This window comes from Enhydra lutris, unplaced genomic scaffold (genome assembly GCF_002288905.1).
Source record: "Enhydra lutris kenyoni isolate GAN:26980312 unplaced genomic scaffold, ASM228890v2 scaffoldscaffold43, whole genome shotgun sequence".
NCBI lineage: Eukaryota > Metazoa > Chordata > Mammalia > Carnivora > Mustelidae > Enhydra > Enhydra lutris.
In genome coordinates, this window is record NW_019154127.1 from 4,562,063 (window position 1) to 4,585,041 (window position 22,979).

General features: G+C 43.8%; 2 protein-coding genes across 3 annotated transcripts in view; one reads left to right on the forward strand and one right to left on the reverse strand.

Moving 5' to 3' along the window:
* The window catches only part of LOC111155780 (crystallin zeta like 1), a 40,048-nt gene extending 30,613 nt beyond the window's left edge, over positions 1-9,435 (reverse strand). The window contains exon 1 of the mRNA XM_022516178.1: positions 9,383-9,435. The gene's annotated coding sequence lies outside the window, so the exon portion shown is untranslated. The remainder of the gene's footprint in view (positions 1-9,382) is intronic.
* Positions 9,436-10,370: 935 nt separating this feature from the next.
* Positions 10,371-22,979, forward strand: part of LOC111155691 (intersectin 1) — a 212,594-nt gene continuing 199,985 nt past the window's right edge. For both annotated transcript variants that reach the window (XM_022515992.1, XM_022515993.1), the window contains exon 1: positions 10,371-10,419. The gene's annotated coding sequence lies outside the window, so the exon portion shown is untranslated. The remainder of the gene's footprint in view (positions 10,420-22,979) is intronic.

Sequence of the window (22,979 nt, forward strand, 5' to 3'; positions counted from 1 at the left end):
TAAAAACATGAAATAAAATGTTTTCCCAGACCAAATAAAAGCAAAAATTGAAAAATAATGCTGCCAAAGGATAAAATGAGAATTCTAAATGTAGCTTTCAAACCAAAAATTTAGTAAGTCTTGAAAGTGGTCAAACAAGAGAATATGCAACACTCTCTGAGTACGTGTTTTACCAAGAATGGGCTTACAGTTCAACCTTTCACACCAAGGTGAATTTCACTTTGCTAGTCAATAAAAATTATTAGATGTACTTAAAAAATTTTTACCAGAGCCACAGATCTCAATTTTAATTACCAAAGGTGGCATTTCGAGGGCTTTCAAGTCCCCCCCACTTTTTTTTAAAGATTTCTTTAGGGGTGCCTGGGTGGTTCAGTGGTTGGGTGTCTGCCTCCGGCTCAGGTCATGATCCCAGTGTCCAGGGATCAAGCCCCACATCAGGCTCCCTGCTCCGCGGGAGGCCTGCTTCTCCCTCTGCTGTTTCCCCTGCTTATATTCCCTCTCTCACGGTCTCTCTCTTTCTGTCAAATAAATGGGTAAAACCTTTAAAAATAAATAAATATATAAAGTGAACAATTCAGTGGTTTAAAAAAAAAAAGATTTATTGGGGCTCCTGGGTGGCTCAGTGGGTTAAGCCTCTGCTTTCAGCTCAGGTCATGATCTCAGGGTCCTGGGATCAAGCCCTGCATCTGGCTCTCTGCTCAGCAGGGAGCCTGCTTCCTCCTCTCTCTCTGCCTGCCTCTCTGCCTACTTGTGATCTCTGTCTGTCAAATAAATAAATAAAATCTTTAAAAAAAAGATATATTTATTTGGAAGAGAGTGCGAGAGAGCAAGCACTTAGGGACATGCACACACACAGTGGGAGGGTGGGCAGAGGGAGAGGATCTCAAGCAGATGCCCCGTTAAGAGCAAAGCCCTACATGACTGGACCTTAGGACCCTGAGAATCAAGACCCTAAGATCAGAACCTCAACGGGTATCAAGCATCCGATGCTTACCAGACTGAGCCACCCAGGCAACCCAGGGCTTTCAAATCTTAAAAAAGACCATTAAAAAGAAAAAGTAAACAGTCAAGACATTCACTAAAGTCATACCCCTGATTCTTCTATATCAGTATATAAACCATTTAATGGAAGTATTAAGCCTGTATTTTGTGAACTTCTTGAAGCATCTCTAAGGATTCCACAATTGTTTAATTTTCAAAATATAGTTGACTCATGAACAACACAAGTTTGACCTGCACAGGGCCACTTATACATGGATTTTTTTTTTTTTTTTTAATAGTTCTAAGTAATCTCCACAACCAATGTGGGGCTTGAACTTACAACCTTGAGATCAAAAGTTGCAGCTCTACCAATTTGAGTCAGGCAGTCATCCCTCCCTACAACTTTATTTATTTTTATTTTTAGAGATTTTCTTTATTTATTTGAGAGCAACCACAAGCAGGGTAAGGAGCAAAGGGAGAAGCAGACTGGATGCAAGGCTCCATCCCAGGACCCTGGGATCATGACCTGAGCTGAAGGCAGAGACTTATCTGACTGAGCCACCTAGGGGCCCCATCCCCACAACCTTAAATCCAACCTCTTCTGCCTGACTTTCAAGGCTGTCTAAAAGGAATACTCATTGTCCCTAATCTACTTTACTCCCCTGTTTTTCTAAAACACATTCTCTTTCTGAGCTAGTCAGTGTGACCTCACGCCATCTGGTCATCCCAACACCTGGTCATCTCTGTCTCAGGACTTTCAGGCAGTGCTTTTTCTCTTGAGATTGTGCCAAATTTACTCTACAGATTCTGCCAAGGGAATACAGTCCAAGTCTTACTCCTTCTCTGAAATCACCCCCAGCGAAACTCAATCTACCCTATCTGTTCCATGCTTCCAGATTTCATTACATACCGACAAACAAAACCATGCTTTATTCACTTACTAACTAGCAGGTTCTCCCAGCTACTGCTTGGAAGAGTCAATATCTATTATTATTCAATAAAGAAATCACTGCTCCTACTCAGTCTGGAGCTATTAGTAGTTCCTTTTTGAGAAATGAAACAATTGCATCAATACTCAATACCTTGATTTCCAAGCAGCTCCTGTTGTAATTCTGGAAGCCACTATCTTCTCTGCCTATCACATTTTTTTTTTTTAAAGATTATTTACTTATTTTAGTAACCTCTATACTGAATGTGGGGATCGAAATCACAAGCTGGAGATCAAGAGTTGCAGGCTCCTTTGACTGAGCCAGCCAGGTGCCCCTGAGCAACGCATCTTAAAACATATGGCATGTTCTGCACGGTTCCCAGATCAGTGGCCACAAAGGCATCATCCTGCATGTCCCCCAATTTCAAAGACTCTGGAAGATAAGTGCTTGTTTGTATCCCCAGGGTCCCCTAAGGCAAATATTATATACATGATAATGTCAACATTTTTCGTCAGATTGTCCTAAATGGTTCCTCTAAATTAAAACTGGCCTGCTTAGGGCGCCTGGGTGGCTCAGTGGGTTAAGCCTCTGCCTTCGGCTCAGGTCATGATCCTGGGGTCCTGGGATCAAGACTTGCATTGGGCTCCCTGCTCAGCGGGAAGCCTGCTTCTCCCTCTCCCTCTCCCTCTCCCTCTCCTGATGCTTGTGTTCCCTCTCTCGCTGTGTCTCTCTCTGTCGTATAAATAAATAAAATCTTAAAAAAAAATTCGCCTGTTTAGTAGGAAAAAAAGTAGTTTAGCTGGTCTAATAAAAAAACATGTGGGAACAAAAATATCCTCAAAGTTACAAAGTGAAGAAAGAAAGTGTTTTCAGAAAAGTGGCTGGAAGAAAACTGAGGACATGTTATTTACTTGTTTTGCAGATCACCAAAAGGAATACTGAGTTCTCAACACTAAGAAAATGGTAGAATGGATAGTATAGTTTCTCAGGCACTGGTCTAGATTAAATGGAACACTTACTCCACTATTTAATATCACTTTTATTGAATGTAAAGATATTTGCACACAGAAAATAAAATAACAGAATATCTTTTTTTTTTTTTTTTCCACAGTGGGAGAGAGGGGGAGAGGGGCAGAGAGAGAGATCTTTAGCGGCAACATCAGGCTTGATCCCACAACCCTGAGATCAAAACACTTACCTGAGTCATCCAGCTGAATATTTTATAAAATAAAAATATAAATTAAAATATAATAAGATAATGCTTACCATGCCATTTCTAAGAATGAATGTCACGTAAAACTTCAAAATTATACGTTCTACTGTAAACTTTGTGACAAGTGTTACATAAAACTCTTAAATGAGGGACGCCTGGGTGGCTCAGTTGGTTGGATGACTGCCTTCGGCTCGGGTCATGATCCTGGAGTCCCGGGATCGAGTCCCGCATCGGGCTCCCGGCTCCATGGGGAGTCTGCTTCTCTCTCTGACCTTCTCCTCGCTCATGCTCTCTCTGTCTCTCTCTCAAATAAATAAATAAAATCTTAAAAAAAAAAAACCTCTTAAATGAAAATAAACCTGTTTAAAAACATAGGCTAGGGCCACCTGAGTGGCTCAGTCATTAAGCGTCTGCCTTCGGCTCAGATCATGATCCCAGGGTTCTGGGATCAAGCCCTGAATTGGGCTCCCTGATTGGTGGGAAGCCTGCTTCTCCCTCTCCTACTCCCCCTACTTGTTATCCTTCTCTCGATATGTGTCTCTGTCAAATAAATAAATAAATAAAATCTTAAAAAAAAAAAAAGACCCAAAAACTGTAGGCTAATATGCTCTATAAAAAGAATAGATTTTATATTTTAACATCAGGTTTTCTTTTTAAGATTTTATTTAATTATTTGACAGAGAGAGAGATCACAAGTAGGTAGAGAGGCAGGCAGAGAGAGAAAGCGGGAAACAGGCTCCCCGCTGAGCAGAGAGCCTGATGCGGGGCTCGATCTCAGGACCCTGAGATCATGATCTGAGCCCAAGGCAGAGGCCCCAACCCACTGAGCCACCCTAGGCGCCCTTAAAGCGATTTCTAAAAAACCAATGGGAAGAAACTTTGAGTGGTTTCCTTTTCGTTATAACAGCAACGTGAACTCCATCTGCTCTTCTGCTACACTTAATCTCTCAAGGAGCTCATGTATTAATAATTGTAAATAAAACCACTACAGACTATTCCTTATCTACACTTTCAGACCACAAGTGTTCTGAGAGTATCAGATCTAGCTCAAATTCAACAGACACAAAACTGGAGTCATCCTGGGGCACTTGGGTGGCTCAGGCAACCAACTCTTGATTTCAGCCCCGGTCATTATCCAGGGTCCTGGGATTGAGCCCCACATCTGGCTCTGTGCTTTGTGGAGTCTGCTTGTCCCTCTCCCTCCGCTCCTCCCCACACTCTCTCTCTTCCTCTATAAATAAATAAAATCCTTTTTTCCCTTTTTTTTTTTTTTAGAAGATGTTTATTAAAGAGAGAGAGAGAGAATGAGCAAGGAAGAGGGGCAGAGGGAGAAGCGGGCTCCCTACTGAGCTGAAAGTCTGACATGGAACTCGATCCCAGGAACCTGGGATCATGGCCTGAGCCAAAGGCAGATGCTTTATTGACTGAGTCCCAAGGTACACAATAAATAAAATATTAAAAAAAAAAAACAACACCCAAAAAACTGGAGTCACCTTTTCCCAAGACAAGATTTTTTTGGTACTAATCTTCTGTCATCAAGGATATTTTAGAGGCTATTATAATTCCTTCCTCTGTATCAAGTTATTGACCCAAGTCTCCTTTTCCTTTATGATGTCTGGGCTCACTTGTTCATGTTTGGGTTTGACGGGCGTTAGCACAAATGATGTGCTAACACTGCAATGTCTGCCCTCAGCGATGGCCACACACTGCTGAGTGGCTTCATTTCCTCTCCTCATCCAATCCGCCTATGGAAAACTTAATTCCTGGAAGCCCAAACTCTTATATGCTCACATTTCTATTAGAGCCCAATATCAACTTTGCAATATTGTGGCCATTTGTCATCAGGATTCAGTTATAACATTTTTTAAAAAAGATTTTATTTATTTATTTGACAGACAGAGGTCACAAGTAGGCAGAGAGCCAGGCAGAGAGAGGGGGAAGCAGGCACCCCGCTGAGCAGAGGGCCTGATGCGGGGCTCGATCCCAGGACCCTGAGATCATGACCTGAGCTGAAGGCAGAGGCTTAACCCACTGAGCCACCCAAGTGCCCCTATGATATTTCTAACCCACCCTCTTATTAAGGAAATCAAGGGTATATTGTCAAGCCGAAGGCTACAGAAAAAACATGAAGTCAACACAAAATGTGGTCCCATGCATTCATCATCACGCCAGGACTGGTGCAGAGCATTACATTAGCCGGCTGCACTGTAAGGGGGGTAACTCTTCTGTGAAGTGACTTAGTGAAGAGGTGACTTAAAATATTAAGTTTTAACAATGTTCTTAATCTGTGAGAATTTTCATACATACCAACATATCGGATAAATATCGCAAACCACATGCTCAATTTTTTGGTTTAAAAATCTGGTTAGCATTGGGGCGCCTGAGTGGCTCAGTGGGTTAAGGCCTCTGCCTTCGGCTCGGGTCATGATCCTGGGGTCCTGGGATCGAGTCCCACATCCAGCTCTCTGCTCAGCGGGGAGCCTGCTTCCTCCTCTCTCTCTCTCTCTCTGCCTGCCTCTCTGTCCTCTTGTGATCTCTGTCTGTCAAATGAATAAAAAAAAAAAAAATCTGGTTAGCATAATCAAAGTAACCAGCTGGAGGTTTGGTTCAAATATCATTATGTTGCAGGTTGTGGAGAATGGCAGTCCTAACCTCATAAGCTCTCTCTGCCTTTTCTTTGTTTTCCTTAAAGATTTCATTTACTTATTTGAGAGAAGAGAGAGAGAGAGAAAGCACGAGCAGGGGAGAGGGAGAGGGACAAGCAGACTCCCTCCTGAGTAGGGAGCCCGATGCGGGGCTCGATCCCAGGACACTGGGATCATGACCTGAGCTGAAGGCAGAGGCTTAACCCATTGAGTCACAGGTGCCCCAGCTCCCTCTGCTTCTTAAAGAGAGAGGCAAATGCATGGTTTTAATAATTGGAGGACATCTCTGCATTGCGCAGGCAACAGTCTCTAGGAATCAGTATACTCCAAGGACACTTTGTGTAAACAATAGTACACAGGTGTTTGCTGCATACAACTGCACTAGTTGCATAAAACTCCTGACAAGATGGCAACAGAACACGGTGATAGGGCTCACACCTGGCTAAACCCTGAAAAGCTAATAACGTGGGTTATAAGAACTTGCTTTTGGTAGGTGAGAGAAGGGCAGAGGGAGAGGGAGAGAGTGAATCCCAAGTAGGCTTTATGTCTAACAGATCTGGACACCCAGCTTGATCTGACCATCAGAGATCATGACCTGAGCCAGAATCGAGTTGGATGTTTAACCAGCTGAGCTGCCGAGGTGCCCCAAGAACTTTCTATGTTCACATTTTAAGTATCTAACTTCAATCTTCGGAAAATTCATGAAGTTGCATGGTTCCTATCACTAGAAGTATTTAAACAGAGGCTGAATAAACATTTACAGTAGCTTCATAAACAGGATTCAAGCACCAGCTGAAGAGGATGGGGGATAGGATGACCATACTAGAGCTATAGTCTCTTCTGATTATGGGAATGGTATGATGATTATGACCTTTTCTCCTTTATGCTACCTTAATCATGTGGCACCAGGACAATGCAGCTGGTGATGAGGGAAATAAGCCACTGAGGAATCCTTTCTAAATCTCGACCACACTCTCCCTTCTCCAATTGATGTAAACAATCTTTTTTTTTTTTAACTAAAATGACTGTAGTTTGCAAATGCTTATTTAATTTTCCCATCCACTATAGGGCCTTTAAGAAACCATTTTTTGCTTCAGAAGCAAAAAAGGAATTTTAATTTTGATTAAATATTTACTAGTAAATCCACAATGAAGAGAAAATAATTCAGAAGATGTGTATTTCCTACAATATGTAAAAAAGGAAAAATATTTTGTAAAATATCATATTTTAGCATGTGTAGATATGTATATTTTTCTCTTCTAATCATAAAACTCACCTTAGCTCAGCATAGTACTGTTTGGTGGGTCTGGAAAAACCATAATTTCGTTTTTGAAACATTCAATGTAAAGTTCAGAGAAGCAAGCAGTACTTTTAGGAATAATTTAAAAAAAAGATGCAACCACAAACAAAAAAAACCCTATGACTGCACAGTGAAATATTTTAAGAATTTCTAAGCTTTCTCATTCCTCTTTCTTCAGGGAGGTACACAAATGAATCAAGACACAGTACTGGCCCAGATATAGTACTGGGGAAGTAATTTTTTTATTATTTATAATACAGCATGGAGGGGCACCTGGGTGATTCAGTCAAGTAAGCCTCCAGCTCTTGGTTTCAGCTCATGCCATGATCTTGGGGTTGTGAGATCGAGCCCTGAGTCCGGCTTTGAACTCAGTGCAGAGTCTGCTTGTCCCTCTCCCTCTGATTCTCCCTATGTGCTTGCTCTCTCTCAAATAAATTAAAAAGAAAGTTTTTTTTTAAAAGAAAAATTTATAATACAGCATGGAGATGGCTCAGTTGGTAGAGCATGCAATTTTTTGGTGAAGACTTTATTTATTTTAGAGTTAGACAGAGAGCACAAGCAGTGGGGAGAGGCACAAGCAGACTCTGTGCTGAGCGCAGAGCCCAACGCGGGGCTCCATCCCACCACTCCAAGACCACATGCCAAGCCAAAATGAAGAGTCAGACACTCAACCAACTGAGCTCCCCAGGTGCCCCTCCACATGCAACTCTTGATCTCGCCCTATGTAGGGCTGAAGCTTACTTAAAAATATATACAGCATGAAATATTTATAATACTACCAAAATATGTCACTCCAACCGATAGGCAAATTGACCTTGTATGAGGAAACCTGCTGTTTCACTTCTCAACGTTTCATCGGCCATAAATTGGAGCAGAGGCATCAATGAAGTGAAAATTATTGATTAAAAAATAACAATCATACGCTGCAGTGGTTGACAGGATTTAGAAGTTAAAATTGACCAAAGTCTGAATCCTGGCTGTCCTACTCACTGGCTGTATGGCTTTAGGCTACTCAATTTTAACCTTCTAGGCCTTCAATTCCATATCTCCAAAATATAATAGTTACCACCAAGGGTTGTAAAGATGAAACACAAGCAAAGCACTCCGTACAACACCCGGCACAAAATCACCGTTCAGTAAGTGTTGGTTGGCTATTTTTGCTATTATTTCTGCAAACTGGGCAGAGAACCTCTCTAAAATAGTGCCCAGACCCATTTCACAGAGCAGCAAAGGGGTTTGGTCACATGCAACCAACCCTCTGAGCTTTCGCACCTTTTAGTTTCTGCACGGGGCACCTCTATCATCTGGACCTGCGCCGTCCAAAAACAAGGGACACTAGTCCACAGGTGGCTAAGGAACCTGTGAACTCTGTCTAGTTAGAACTGAGGCCTTTTGTCAAGGTAAAACACATATTCGATTTCGAAGACGCTAAGAAAAAAAAAAAAAAAAAAGTAATTGGGGCGCCTGGCTGGCTCATGCCGTCTAGAGCAGGCTGCTCTTTATCTCGGGGTTGTGTGTTCTAGCTCCTCGTTGGACGTAAAGCTTACTTAAAAAAAAAAAAAAATCAATAAATACAAGAATTTATAATATTTCAATTTTAAGGTATCTGATTATGGGTTGAAATGATAATTTTTGGATGTATTGGCTTAAACGAAAGTGCCTCGCATTACACCTGCATTGAGCAGAGCTGATGCAGATAGAACACCCGGTTACTCAGAACGGGGACTAGCCGCTCCCGGGAGCTGGTGAGAAATGCAGAGTCTCGGGCCCCGCCCAGACCTACCAATTCAGCATCCGCACTTCAACATGATTCTGAGCCATATCTCCGGAGTTTTTCGCTGTTTCTCTTAAGTGGGCAAACCCGACCGTATAATCACGTAAACGGGAATACCCTTGCTTTGTGTATGGTTCACCGATAAAGGAAAGCGAAGGAGGAAAAAGCGGTGTCAGAGAAGGAGTACGAGAAAAAAGAAAAAGAAACTCAAATTCTAGGAACAAAAAGAAAGCTGGGGGTTGGGGGGGAGGAATCCAACCTGGGAGTTCAGTGGAAGGGAACTTCGATTTTTGCTTGTATAAATGCAGAGGGAGATGCAAACTGAGAGAAAACCTACCATCCAAACCTGCAAGGATCAGGAAATGGTCAAGTCTTTCCCGCCCCTCAGCGGCCTCAGCTAAGCTAGGCCTGGGCCCGACGCGGTCTGGCGTTGGGGTGCAACGCCAACCACCATGCACCCCAGGGCTGCACGGTTCCGCGAGGCGTCCAAAGCCCAAAGCCCCGCTTCCCAAGACACAGAACCCGGGTCCGGGGGCTCACCTGCCTCTGAGCTGCCCCAACGGCCTGCGTCTTCGCCACCGCCACCTTGGAGTCCTTTTGCAGAGGGCCCGCCCCCGCTTGCCCAGGCGCTGCTCCCATTGGTCAGGTAGCTCGTCACTCCTGGACCGGAGGCTGGGGAGAACGCCATAGCAACCGAACTCGGAACTACATCTCCCGGAATGCTCCGCCAGGTGGAGAAGGGTGGAGCCTGGGGCTACCAGTAAATGGGCGAAATTGTAGTCTCCCGGAGTGATTCCGTTTTATGTAAATTTCTGTTAAAGACCACACCCTTCCTCATTCCAACCGTTTGCCCGACCACCTAATCTGGACTGTGACCGCCTCTTTTTCGCCTCTACGTTGTTCTCTCCTTTAAGACCTTTTGTGACTAATTTAGTTGAGTGCCTCCTAACCAGTGCCTCACACGACAACGGGCAGATGGACCCAAATCGTGAAACAAAATCTCCATAAGCCCCGTCAGGGAAATCCCAGACCAGAAGCTTTCGGTTACGCCTTCTGGGAAGGGGGCGGGGAGACAAGGCCGTCCTCCCTCCCACACCCTTTGCGCTTGCTGATTGGTTTCTTCGGCTGTCATTCCGTCCTCTTCCATCTTTTTTAATTGCCCCCTCCCTCTCTCCTGCGGTGGGCGGGCGTAGCGGTAGGGGGCGGTGAGGAGGTGCGGGCCTCTTCTCCCGATTGGCCGACTGTTCGTTCCCACCCATCTGTGGGCGGAGATGGAGGGGTGGAGGAGGGCGGGAGAGGCTGCGGAGGGAGATGAGGAGATAGGTGGGAGCGAGGGAGCGAGGGAGGGAGCGAAGGAGGTAGAGAAGAGCGGAGGAGAGGGGAGGGAGCGCAGCTTGGTTGCTCCGTAGTACGGCGGCTCGCGAGGGAGAATCCCGAGCGGGCTCCGGGACGCACGGGCCGGCGGGCAGGCGGGCGGGGATGGTGTGCGGGGCTGCGGCTCCTGCGTCCCTCCCCGCGGCGAGTGAGCTGCACTGATTTGTCCCTGGGGCTGCAGCGCGGACCCGCCTGGAGATGAGGTGAGGAGCGGGCTGGACGGCGGCGGCCTGGACGGGGAAGCGGCGGGGGCGGGGGTCGGCGCGGGGGTCGGCGCGATGGCCGCCCGGGGCGCCCGTCCCTCGGGCCGGCGCGAGTCCCGCGGGCCGCCCTTCAGCCTTTGCCGCGCGCCCCGGAGGCGCGGCACCGGCGGCCCCTGCGCCTCGTCCTTCCCCATCCTCCCGGGGGTGGCGGCGGGGCGGCCGGCTGGCCGGCGCTGGGAGGCCGGGACGCCGCGGCGGGCCGAGGGGGTGGCGGCCGTGGACGGGCTTCGGGCTGAATGGGCGTCCGCAGCCCCGGCCGGCCGAGCGGGGTCGCCTCCCTCCCCAGGGGGCGTGGGGGCGGTCGGCCCTTCCAGGGCTGACCTCCCTGCCCTCGGCCGCCTGAGCGTGGCGGGCTGGCCAAGCCTCGCCTCCCCGCCAGCCTCTCGGGGACCCGGAGCTCGCGGGGAGCGGCATCGCGCCGCCCGCCTCTCCCTCGGGCCTCAAGTCCCCGGCTCATCTCTTTCTCTCCGTCGCGTGCCTGCAAAATCGCTGTCAGTGAAGGGCAGTCAATGCCGCTCGGCCCTGAGTCGTCCGGCCGGGGCGGACTCTGATGGCATTTAGCAGAAAGCGGCTCTCCTTTCGGTGGGAGCGCGTCCCTGGGGTCCGCCGCGGCTCGTTCCCTTTACGCACCGACGCGGTCTTGCGGTGTGGACCCAGGGCACAATTGCGGGCTCTGCTTGCTTGACGAGGAAATGCAATAATCAGGATCCCCAGGAAAAGGAAACCGACGAGGAATGGGTCGCACCTTCCTATACTTCTGTTGGCCGTGGGATCAGAAAACAACTTCGCAGATAACATTTCCTGTGGGCATCTTTTGTTGTGATTCAGACTAAAGAAGGCTTTGCTTTTGAAGAAATAAATTAGCGTCTTTTTCTGTTGAGAGAGAGGCTCTGGAGATTTTTGGTAGCCTCTCAATATGAAAGTTTCCTTTAGAACTTTGCCATCATCAGTGCTATTCTGAAGGCAGCACCAGCCTGGAATTTTAAATATATGCGCACTCCGGACAGATGCGTTTCTTTGTGCTTATCTCCTGGCATCCTACTCCTGCTGTTTCTGTGCTCAAACGTACAAATAATAAAAGCAAGTACAGTAAAAAGAACAGATTAAAAAAAAAAAACAAATACCATACAAATAGATGCATCTGGAACAGCCTCCATTCCGTTAACGAGAGGCAATGTTACTAATCCCTTTGAACGGATGATCAGAGGTTTCATGGATTAGGTAGTGGACAGGATCTGAGGTTAGGAACTAGAGCCAGGACCCAGCAGGCCAGATGACTTGTGAAGTGCTACTCTTAACCTCTAAAATGGGAGGAATATATTTGTCTGGGTACCTTTATTTTTAGATGATTTAAGGTGCAGAAACTTAAAACCCTCCCCCAAGGTTAGGATTTCTCTCTCTCTCAGAACAAAATGCTGTGTTTTTCTTTAAAATTATTTTTCTAGTTTACGTGACACAGTTATGTTGTACTGATGGGTGTTTGCTTATTATAACTAAAAATGCACATATTTGTAATATGGAAGGGAATTATTTTTTCAGTAGGAGGTTGGTAAAGAACCCAGGATCTTTTAAGTAATCTAAATTGCAAATGAGGGACATATTAAAACTATTTAAAACTAACTGAAGTAGTTCCACTAAGGAACATTTCTGATAGTTTTTTTTTTTTTTAATGACATTTCTTTATCTAAGAATGTATCTGTTGAAATTGCTGAGGCCCCGTGGCACCTTCACAATACTCTATTATTATTATTCTGCCTGAGTAGGAGAGGAAATGAACAAATTTTTGATGTACTTTGGAACCCTGTGGATTGTTCAGATACTAAGCATTGTGAAATAGGGCATAAAATGAGTGGTAGCAAGTTAGTTCCGTGAAATGTTTGTCCCTCTTAGCATTTTTTTTTTTTTCTTTGCAGTTGACTAGAAATTTCTTTTTTCTTAATGTTTATTTCTTCTGTTGGTAGGACTTACGTTCATCTTTTCATCAAATGCCTAGATGGAAGCAAATTCAAATCTCCCATAAGACATTAAGGAGGAGGTGCTAGTAAATGGCGCCATTCTTACTCATCTTTTTAATTTGCTGGATTTGTGAATTATACAAAACTAATTACATGAGGGTTGGGTTTATGTTACTCTGTTCAAATTCCACTGCCGTAGAGCTATTCTCTTCTGAATGATCGTTTTCTTCTGAAGGGCTCCACTTACTGGTGGGTTTCTCAAAGTCTGGACCTCAGATCACTTAGATCAGCATGAAGTGAAGTTCTTGTTAAAAATAGAGGGTTTTTTGGTCACCTAATCCCAGAATCAGACTCCTGGAGGTGGGGCCCTGGAATAGGTTTTTTTTTTTTGGTTTTTTTTTTTTAAGATTTTTTATTTATTTGTCAGAGAGGGAGAGAGAGCAAGCACAGGCAGACAGAATGGCAGGCAGAGGCAGAGGGAGAAGCAGGCTCCCGCTGAGCAAGGAGCCCGATGTGGGACTCGATCCCAGGACGCTGGGATCATGACCTGAGCCGAAGGCAGCTGCTTAACCAACTGAGCCACCCAGGCGTCCCTTGTTTTTTGTTTTTTAAGATTTGATTTATTTTTTAGAGAGAGAGAGAGAGCATGAGATGGATGGAAAAAGGTCAGGGAGAAGCAGACTCCTTGCAGAGCTGGGAGCCCGATGTCGGACTCAATCCCAGGACTCCCAGACCAGGACCTCAGCCAAAAGCAGTTGCTTAACCAACTGAGCCACCCAGGCACCCTGGAATCGGTTTTTTTAAACAACTTCTCCAGGTTCTCCTGGGATAGTAAAGTTGGCGAACAGTTGATACTCTGCTTCCCTCTTGCTAAGCATCTCCTAAGATCATCTCCTGAAGTGGATGGCAGATATTTTAAATAACAGACTAAGTTTTATACCTTAGGCTGCTAATAAAAAACGGACTACAACCTTCAGGTACATAATGCACTTACAATAAAGGTTTCAGAAGAGTAGGGATTTTGAGTCATCATTCTATCTCCAGTGCTAGAATAGTGCCTGGAGGAACTCCATTAAATATTTATGAGTGAATAACATGGCAATGAGGCCACATTTTAAAACCTTTTCTTGTAAAATTAATCTTATTACTTAGTCAGTGATTTTATAAATTAGGAGCCGCATGCACTATGCCCAGTCATTTCTGTAAGTTTGGTTGGCTCTGAAAAGAGAGAACCTTTCCCAAGCATAGATTGCTCAAGGCGATTAAGCTGGAGAGAAGGCTCCTATCAAACAAAATACTGCTTAGAGACTCAAAATGTAAATTTAAGTCACAGTGTAGTGGTAAATTACTGTGTTATCGCTATTTTCAAAATACCATTTTTTAAGCTATGGTAAGCCCAAATAATGCTGTAAAAATTGGTTTACAAAAAAATGCAGAAAATTGTCATGTTTTCCAGTTTCATTTTTCCTCCTAATAAAATACGGCCTTCATTCCTTTCTTTCAGACTCCAGTGTAGGGCCCCATAAATAATAGTTTCTGTTACATAGTTGAGGGTGCTGAACAGTTAGGAGTAAAATTTCTAGAGGATACTGGGTTTGACCCCATAGTCTGTGACTTTGATCTACTCTAACATTTCAGGGTCTCAGTCTTTTCAGCAGAATGGGAATAATAGTAAGTAGGTTAAGTTTAAATACTTCAGAGTGCTTACATAAGTTCTTGAGATATGTTCATTTAATAAGTGGTAATTAGGATGACGATAAGGAATTGAGTTATATAAAAATACATAAAATTCCAAAACTAACCCATTTAATTCTTGTACTGCTGCACTTGATGGTAGAAATCCATCACTTGAAGTCTTTTGCTAATGTCTTGATACTTAATATGTCTAACTTTTAATTGGATAACTATTGAAAGTATCTAATAGTCAGGACACAGGGATGCATGGGTGGCTCAGTCCATTGGGTGTCTGCCTTTGGCTCAGGTCATGATCCCAGGGTCTTGGTCAGTGGGGAGCCTGCTTCTCCCTCTGCCTGCCACTTCCCCTGCTTGTGCGCTTTCTCTCTGACAAATGAATAAATAGAATCTTAAAAAAAAAAAAAAAAGGAAACAAACTTAAGGGTTGCTGGAGTGGAGGGGGGTGGGAGGGATTGGCGTGGTTGGGTGATGGACATCGGAGAGGGTATGTGCTATGGTGAGTGCTGTGAATTGTGTAAGACTGATGATTCACAGACCTGTACCTCTGAAACAAATAATACATTATTTGTTAATAAAATATTAAAAGTATCTAATAGATCATCAAGTATTATGTAAATATGAGTTTTTTTCCAAATAAAAATAAATCTTGTCATTACTTTTAGCTTCATTATGTATTTCAGAACCAAACTATTTATCAGTTTATATCCGTTGTATTTTAAAGAATTGCATTTTGGGGCTCCTGGGTGGCTCAGTCAGTTAAGTGTCTGCCTTGGCTCAGGTCATGATCTCAGGGTCCTGGGATCCAGTCACATCTTGGGTTCCCTGCCCAGTGGGGAGCCTGCTTCTCCCTCTCCTCCCTTCTTGTGTTCTCTCTCACTATCTCTGTCTCTCTCTCAAATAAATAAGATATTAAAAAAATAAAGAAAGAATTGCATCTTCATGGTAGAAAAGTTGAGATACAGAAAAGTAAAAACTATAAAATTCTCATAAATCCACTACCTCAGTACATACCTGTCCAAACCTCTTTTTTTTTTTTTTTTTCTGTGCATGTGGCTTTTTATATACAATTTTTGGTAACAAGTATGAGCTCTGCTATATATGATCATTTTGTAACTTTTTGGTTTTGGCCTCACATGTTACAATGAATCCATATCTATATTGTCAGTTACAATAGTTTAATAAATGAATAAGATTCCATTTTATATGTGTGTGATAATTTAACTATTAATTTTTGTCAGACATTAGTTTGTTTCCTTTTCCCCCTCACTGTTATACCTCTGCAGTGACTGTTTTCCTATGTATACCTCCGTGTATGCTTGTGAAATGTTTTTTCTGTAGGATAAGTTTCTAGAAGTGGATTTGCAGGATCAAGGTACAGTACATGCTACATTTGAGATTTGTGATACATAGTGCCATTTAGAAAGGTTGTAGCAGTTCACATCCCTACCGTCCTGGTTGAGAGTTCTGTTTTCTTCTTTTTTTGGAATGACTTAATCAGTAACAAACTAGTGAATTACTATTATTCTTAGGAAGAAGAAAGGAATGTGAATGTGACGCGTTCAGGAATGTGATCTGGAAACTCAGAAAATGCGTATACCAGTAATAGTGATAGCTAACCTTTAGCAAGTCCTTTTACATCATTTGATTTTTTTTTTTTTTTTAATTTATTTGACAGAGAGAGAGGCAGTGAGAGAGGGAACGCAAGCATGGGCAGTGGGAGAGGGAGAAGCAGGCTTCCCGGGAGCCTGATGCTGGCTTGATCCCAGGATTCTGGGATCATGACCTGAGCCAAAGGCAGATGCTTAACTGACTGAGCCACCCAGGCGCCCCGAATTGTCCTTTTTTAGATGAATATGCCTTGGAAACTGAGGTACCAGCCGTGAAGGAACTTCAAGAGCCAGCAAGTGGCCACCCTACGTAACTTCAGAGGCCAAACTTTCAGCCACAGCACTGGACTGCCCATTCCCTGGACACCATTTATAAGGCATTAGGGTATTTTTACGTTTCTGATTTCAGTTTTGGCATAACCTAGAGGTTCCCTGATGTATGTTAATTTATAGATTTGAGTCCCTCTCATTGAGAAGTGAGTTGTGTAAGTTAGCTCACAAATAAGCCTTGTCTACTGTCTAACATTCATCTCTCAAAGCAGCTCGTTAGCCTTTCCAGTGAGGTGGTTTTCCTACAGTGCCCCCGATGAAAAGCAGGGTTGGAGTCCCGGAGAAGACGAGTGGAATTTGAAAAGACGGTTCACTTGTAATGTGTAATGCGTGGCCTTGCCTTGGAAAGGACTACATGTGGATGTATGATCAGGGAGACAGCTGGGAGTCTGTTCAAACATTCCCACACTGGCCAGTTTTGAGATTTGAAGCAGCTTGTGGAAGTTTGCTGCAGGAATATGAGGCCTCACTGGAGAGAGATGTCACAGATCCATTGGGAGATTGTTTAAAGAAAAAAAAAAACTTCTATTAATAAATGTGATGGTAGAATATCATTAACATTTTGTTGCCCTCTAACAAGGTGAGTTTAAAACAGGATAATCTATTTGAATTCATCATTGGTCTTTTGGCCTGTTTCTAGTAGAATGAATAATCGGCTGCTTATCTTACGAGCTTAGAGCCCAGAGAGAGCATTGGTGAAATTGTTTGGGCTTAAGCTCTCTGGCCCGAGTTTGCTTATGCTGAGGTCGGACTGCACAGCTCAGTTTGAAGCCGGTGGCTAAAACCCATTCTCACTGTTGGCATAGTTTGGGGCTCCACCAAGGTTGTGGGGGAGTGGTACTCAGTATCTTTCATTCTTGGTTGAGTGGTAGAGACAGGAGTTGAACTGAGGGGTGTGATGGAGAATTTTGGATTCAGCTGAACAGGACTATGCAAATAACAAGGTTGTAGTGGTTGGTCAGTAGTTGTTGTTGTTTAACCTTGATGGTTAAAATTAAAGTCCTCTCCTTAATGCAAGAGAGCAGTGCTTTTGATCCTCTTGCTTTACTGGGCATTTTGCCTTGTTTCTCTGTCTTTGATGGTCTTTCTCATCCTTGCGTCTTGCCTGTAAGTCCGCCTGGTGACTGGTGGCATGGATTTGCGAGCCACGGACACAGCTCATGGAAATGAATGCCACCAAGTGGCTTTGGGTGCCATGCTTCAAGCAACCTAGTTAAGGACTCCGATTCTTTAACGATTTTATTTATTTGAGAGGGGCGGGGGAGGGCAGAGGGAGAGGAAGAGAGAATCCCAAGAACACTCCGAGCTGAGTGTGGAGCCCCACGTGGGTCTCCATCTCAGGAACCCTGAGACCATGTCCTGAGCTGAAACCAAAAATGGGACGCTCAGTTGAGCCGCCTAGGTGCCCCAAGGAGGACACTGATTCTTAGGATAAAAGCATTGGAATCAAGTTGCTGTGGGATCCACTTGTCTTGTCTTAGTGTGCGTGCGTGTGTGTAGGGCTAATTACTTTTCTCTGAGGCAGATTTAGTTACGTTGTTCTAACAAGGGCAGTGTTTTGTATTATAAACACACACACACCATTCCTGTACGTTATCGCTAATGAGAGTCTGTTCGTTTGGGATTCAAGGTTTTAGAAAAATCCATTTCTGCTGCAAACTTAAGATAATAGATGTTGAAAACAAGTTATCTTTCAGTGTCTGGAATTATTTAAATTCAACTGCTCCATTCTGGCAGAATTGAAATACTACCTTTTGGTCGCTGACCTAAAAGCTAGTAGATAGAGCTTTATAGCTAGAATGAGAGAAAGCTTGAAAAATTGACAAACCAGTGCCATTCCTGGTATGTACCGGGTTCCACTGAGTAAAGGTCCCCCTCTTCTGTTTCTCTTCTCTCCTTCGCTTGCAATAAATAATTACTATTAAACAAAGTCAGTAAATGATAATAAAATTATTATGGGTCGTATTGCTTATTTCCAGATATCTTCAACACAGTCATTATGATTGCTTTAAAATTCTTTAAATAAGGGGCCCCTGGGTGACTCAGTCATTAAGCGCCTCCCTTCAGCTCAGGTCATGATCCCAGGGTCCCGGGATCGAGCCCCGCATCAGGCTCCCTGTTCAGGGAGAACCCTGCTTCTCCGTCTCCCACTCCCCCACTTGTGTTCCCTCTCTCACGGTCTCTCTCTCTCTGTCAAATAAATAAAAATAAAAATAAAAAAATAAATGAAATATCCCTGTTTAAAAAAAAAAATTCTTTAAACGATTATAGAAATTGAGGAGGCAGTGAAGGTGGTAGAGGGGTTACTAGAAGGTAAGCTTCAGGAAGGCAGGGAGTTTGGCTGTGTTGCTCACTGCTTTATCCCCAGGACCTAGAGCAGCACCTGGTGCAGGGCGGGCACTGAGCGGTTGCTTGTTGGCCTGTTGAGTAAATTGGTATTTGAGGATCTGATTGTCACCTACTTCGGTGAGCACTGGAAAGACAGGTGAGGAATAAAGGAGACGGGCTGGTTGGAATTTTCTTTAGTCAATGGAAGTAGGAAGCTAAGGTAACTTTTAAGCAGGGGAGTCCCGTGATTTGCTTTCGTTTAAAAAGATCACTCTGGATGTCATGGGAGTGGGAGAACCTTGTAGGAGAGCAAGAGAGAAATGTTGAATTGCCTCTACTTTCTGTCATCTGCAGACATTGGCATTTCTACCTAGCCTGGTAGTTTTTCTTTAGCATGAAGATACTCTGTGAGGTTTCAGAGATGGGGTGAGATGTATGGTGACTGGTAGAAGCTTTTTGGAGTTCTCGTAAAACTGCTGTTAATAGTGGTCAAACCAAATCAAACAATGTAAAACAAAGGTCAGGAATTATTTAATTTTTTAAGCATTAAGTTAATTGATTAACAGATTTTTTTTTTTAAAGATTTTATTTATTTATTTGACAGAGAGAGATCACAAGTAGATGGAGAGGCAGGCAGAGAGAGAGAGAGAGAGAGAGGGAAGCAGGCTCCCTGCTGAGCGGAGAGCCCGACACGGGACTCGATCCCAGGACCCTGAGATCATGACCTGAGCCGAAGGCAGGGGCTTAACCCACTGAGCCACCCAGGCGCCGATTAACAGATTTCTGATAAAGATTGTCTGTTTATGTTTCTTGGTGAAAGAAACTTTGAATATAGGGGAATGAATCCTTAAAATGGGTGTTTTATGACCTGAGTATCCATAGAAGCTGTTCACTTTGAGGAAGATGTAATTTGTAAAACACTGCTGTTGTCTGTCCAAGCTGGTGTTTTAATTAGTATCAAAGGGAGGGAAATATTGCCGTAATTGGAACCTTACATTATTTCCTTAGTTCAATTACTTTTAAACCACAGTCATTATCTGTTATCTTTAGTTGTTTCGGTTTCATTAGATGAAGTGAAATTGCAGTTGTGATTTGGTAATTTAAAAAATAACATGTTTTTTTTCTCACTCCAAAAGCAATACACATGTATATGTGTTTATTGAAGGAAACTTTTGAAAATACAGATAAGGGAAGAAGAAAGTGGACCTAGAATTTCACCTCCAGCAATAATGACTGTTCATATACTGGGAAGGGTCAGCCTGCTCAAATTTCTCAGCAGGTTGGGTGTGAGCTTCTCTGTCTGGGAGACATGAGGATATGCTAGGGACCTGGGCACTGAAGATGGTCCATGGATGGGGCCTACTCGTTTGTGCCCCTGGGAGGATGCCTGTTGGTGTTACTGTACCTTCTAGTTCTTCAAGAGAAGCTGGAAATCTAGAAATACAGATTTAATATGAAATCTCCCATTTTTTTTTCTTCTTAAAGGTCTTACTTATTTAACAGAGAGAGATCAGAAGTAGACAGAGCAGCAGGCAGAGAGAGAAGGGGAAGCAGGCTCCCCGCTGAGCAGAGAGCCCAATGTGGGACTCGATCCCAGGACCCTGAAATCATGACCTAAGCCGAAGGCAGGGGCTTAACCCACTGAGCCACCCAGGGGCCCCTGATTCTCCCAATTTTTATGTGGGCCACGATTTTTATAAACGCACTGGGTTTCAAACAGAGCATACCCAAGGGCTGAATTCAGTCTTCGCTGGCTTGCCAGTTTATGTGATCTCAGTACATACAGTTGTATAGCCTGTGTTTTTCACTTAATATATTGGAATACATTCCAAGCCTCAATAGCCCACCGCTGCCCTCCAGTGTGTTCCCCTGGCGGTGTGTGCCTATTTTGTGTTCCCTTACCACGACTGGGTAAAACCGTTTAAGAAAAACGTTCGTTTTATTTATTTTGACTTGAAATTTTTCTTAAGATTTTATTTATTATTTGACAGAGAGAGACACAGTGAGAGACGGAACACAAGCAGGGGGAGGGGGAGAGGGAGAAGCAGGCTTCCCACTGAGCAGGGAGCCCAATGTGGTGCTCAATCCCAGGACCCTGGGATCATGACCTGAGCAGAAGGCTGATGCTTAATGACTGAGCCTCCCAGGTGCCCCTTAACTTGAATTTTTTTTGCTACTACCAATGAGTTTGAACATTTATTGAATGCTCCTTGACCTTATACAAATTTCCTTGGTAACCAGCCACCGTGCTAGAAGTCTTAGTTCCAGGAGTCTTCTGGTCATTTATTCAGTGCTTCTCAAGCTTTTAAAAATATTCTATACAATTAGTAGCACATTAGTCCTGGTAATTAGCACAGGCATCATCCCTCAGACCTGAGGGCAGCAATGCCTTGAGCACACCTGTGACCCATTTGAAAGTACAGTAGTTGGGAAGTTCTGAGTTTGGTCATTATTTTTCCACGTAATAACCACCTTGAAAATTAAGGATTGCCGAAAACACAGAAGTACACAATTTAATTCTGGTAATCGTGATCTGGTAATCGAAAGGCCACTTTGCAGATGTGGACTCCACTTTTACCTCTTTTTTTTCCTTTTTTTCTTTTTTTTAAACTTTTACCTCTTTTAAACCAGTTCAGATCTCGAGGTGGGGGAAAATGGGAAGGAAGAGATTTGGAATGTACTTCCAAATGTCCTAGAATTTCATGGTGTCATTTCCCTTCACATACATGTAACAATGTGGCCTCATGCAAAAAAAATGATATTAGAGATATTCACAGTGTACATACAGTATCAAGTGTGCCCATGTAGGGGATGCATTTGAAGTCTGTTCAGGTGTGTTCTGCTCAAGCCACTGAAATAAGACTCACCTTTAATATCTAAATACCAAGAAATTTAGTCACAGCTTAATTTACCCGGGACTAGGCTTCCTTTCTTAGATTAGCTTTCTGCCTTATGGTGATGTGTAAAAAACTCAATGTTTAGTTTACCTAGTCCATTATCCTAAGGAGTTGGGTGGGGAGGGAAAACAGAAAAGTGAAGGGAAGAGAAGGAAAGGATAATAGTAGAAGGAAGACAAAATTCAGTGCTACAGTAATCCTTTATAACTATATTTGTCTGAACTTCTTTATTTGCAAACTATCTTAAGAAAAAAAGGAGAATGTGTTGACTCACATACCTGTCAAGTCCAGGGGTTCCAATTGGCCTGGCTTGATCACGTGCCTGAACCCGTCCTCTCCGCGGGGGAGGGCAGCGCTCTCATTGGTTGTCCTGGGCCTTTTTGTACAAGTTGGTGAGATTGATACCTAACGTGGAATTAACAGGAGGGAAAATGGTATCAGTTGGGAGAAGAGAGTGCTGAGCAAGCAGACACATGCCCAACACACTCATCATGAAAGGTGAGCACATGGAAGGGGGCTGCTGGTGACCCCTTCTCTTCTTTTAAATGATAGCCTTTAAGGGGCGCCTGGGTGGCTCAGTCGTTAAGCGACAGACTTCGGGTCGGGTCATGATCCCAGGGTCCTGGGATGAGCCCCGCATCGGGGTCCCTGCTCAGCGGGAGCCTGCTTCTCCCTCTCCCTCTGTCTGCTCGTGTTCCCTCTCTCGCTGTGTCTCTGTCAAATAAATAAAATTAAAAAAAAAATAGCCTTTAATAAAAGCCCTTAATAAAATGATACAAAGTCATCAAAACAACCAAAAGTATATATGAGCATTCTTTTCAATAAAGTTTGCTACTTGAATTTAAATGGTCAATATATTGCCTACAGAATTTGTGTCGTTTCTCTTTCATTTTAGAACGAAATATATTTTACTATTTTGTGATTTCTCTGAATAGAATGAAGTTTGGGAGACTCATCTGGAATCTGGTTAGATCACATTAAATCTGGAACTGTGGCCATGATTGTCACCGGTTCGGCTGCTTCTATAATTGCAGATTTTCTCAGTGCCTAAGGTGTGTTGGTTAGCACTCCGCCTTGGCTCGTGTTTGGAGGCTTTTTAAACTTACGCTCATCTGGAACTGCTGGAAAAACATGTATCTACTGTGGAAAAGTTGGAGCTGGAAAGGGATATCCTTTATTCAGTCATCTGCTTTTGCTTTTTTTTTTTTTTTTTTAATTAGACTTCAGGAAAGATAGCAACTTGACCTTTTTCAGAAAGAGATGGACCTGTTTTTGAGATTTGTTGTTGTTGTAGTAAGAGACTGATTACAGTAGATGGCAAGAGCTTATGATATCTTGAAAATATGTTGCATGTATTTTTAAGATTCTGTGTTCTAATTCATTTCTCACTCTCCGATTACAACAGTTCCATCCAGAAACTAGTTCCTGGTCCTTCTTCCCTTTCTCTCAAGTTGTTCATTTCCTCCTGGTTTCATTTCCTTCTCTGTGCACCTGGGAACTCTGAGTGTGTCCCGTCAGCGATTCCCTTGTCCTGTTGTCCTTCTGTCATTTCTAGCCTGCGGACCCCCATCGCTAGACCATCCCAGCTGTCTGCGCCCTATTTCCTGTGTTTGTGCTGCCTATGGTTGGCTGCAGAGAAGCTTGCAAACTTGTGGACTTCTTCCCCACTTAGCTGTGACCTGCTAAGG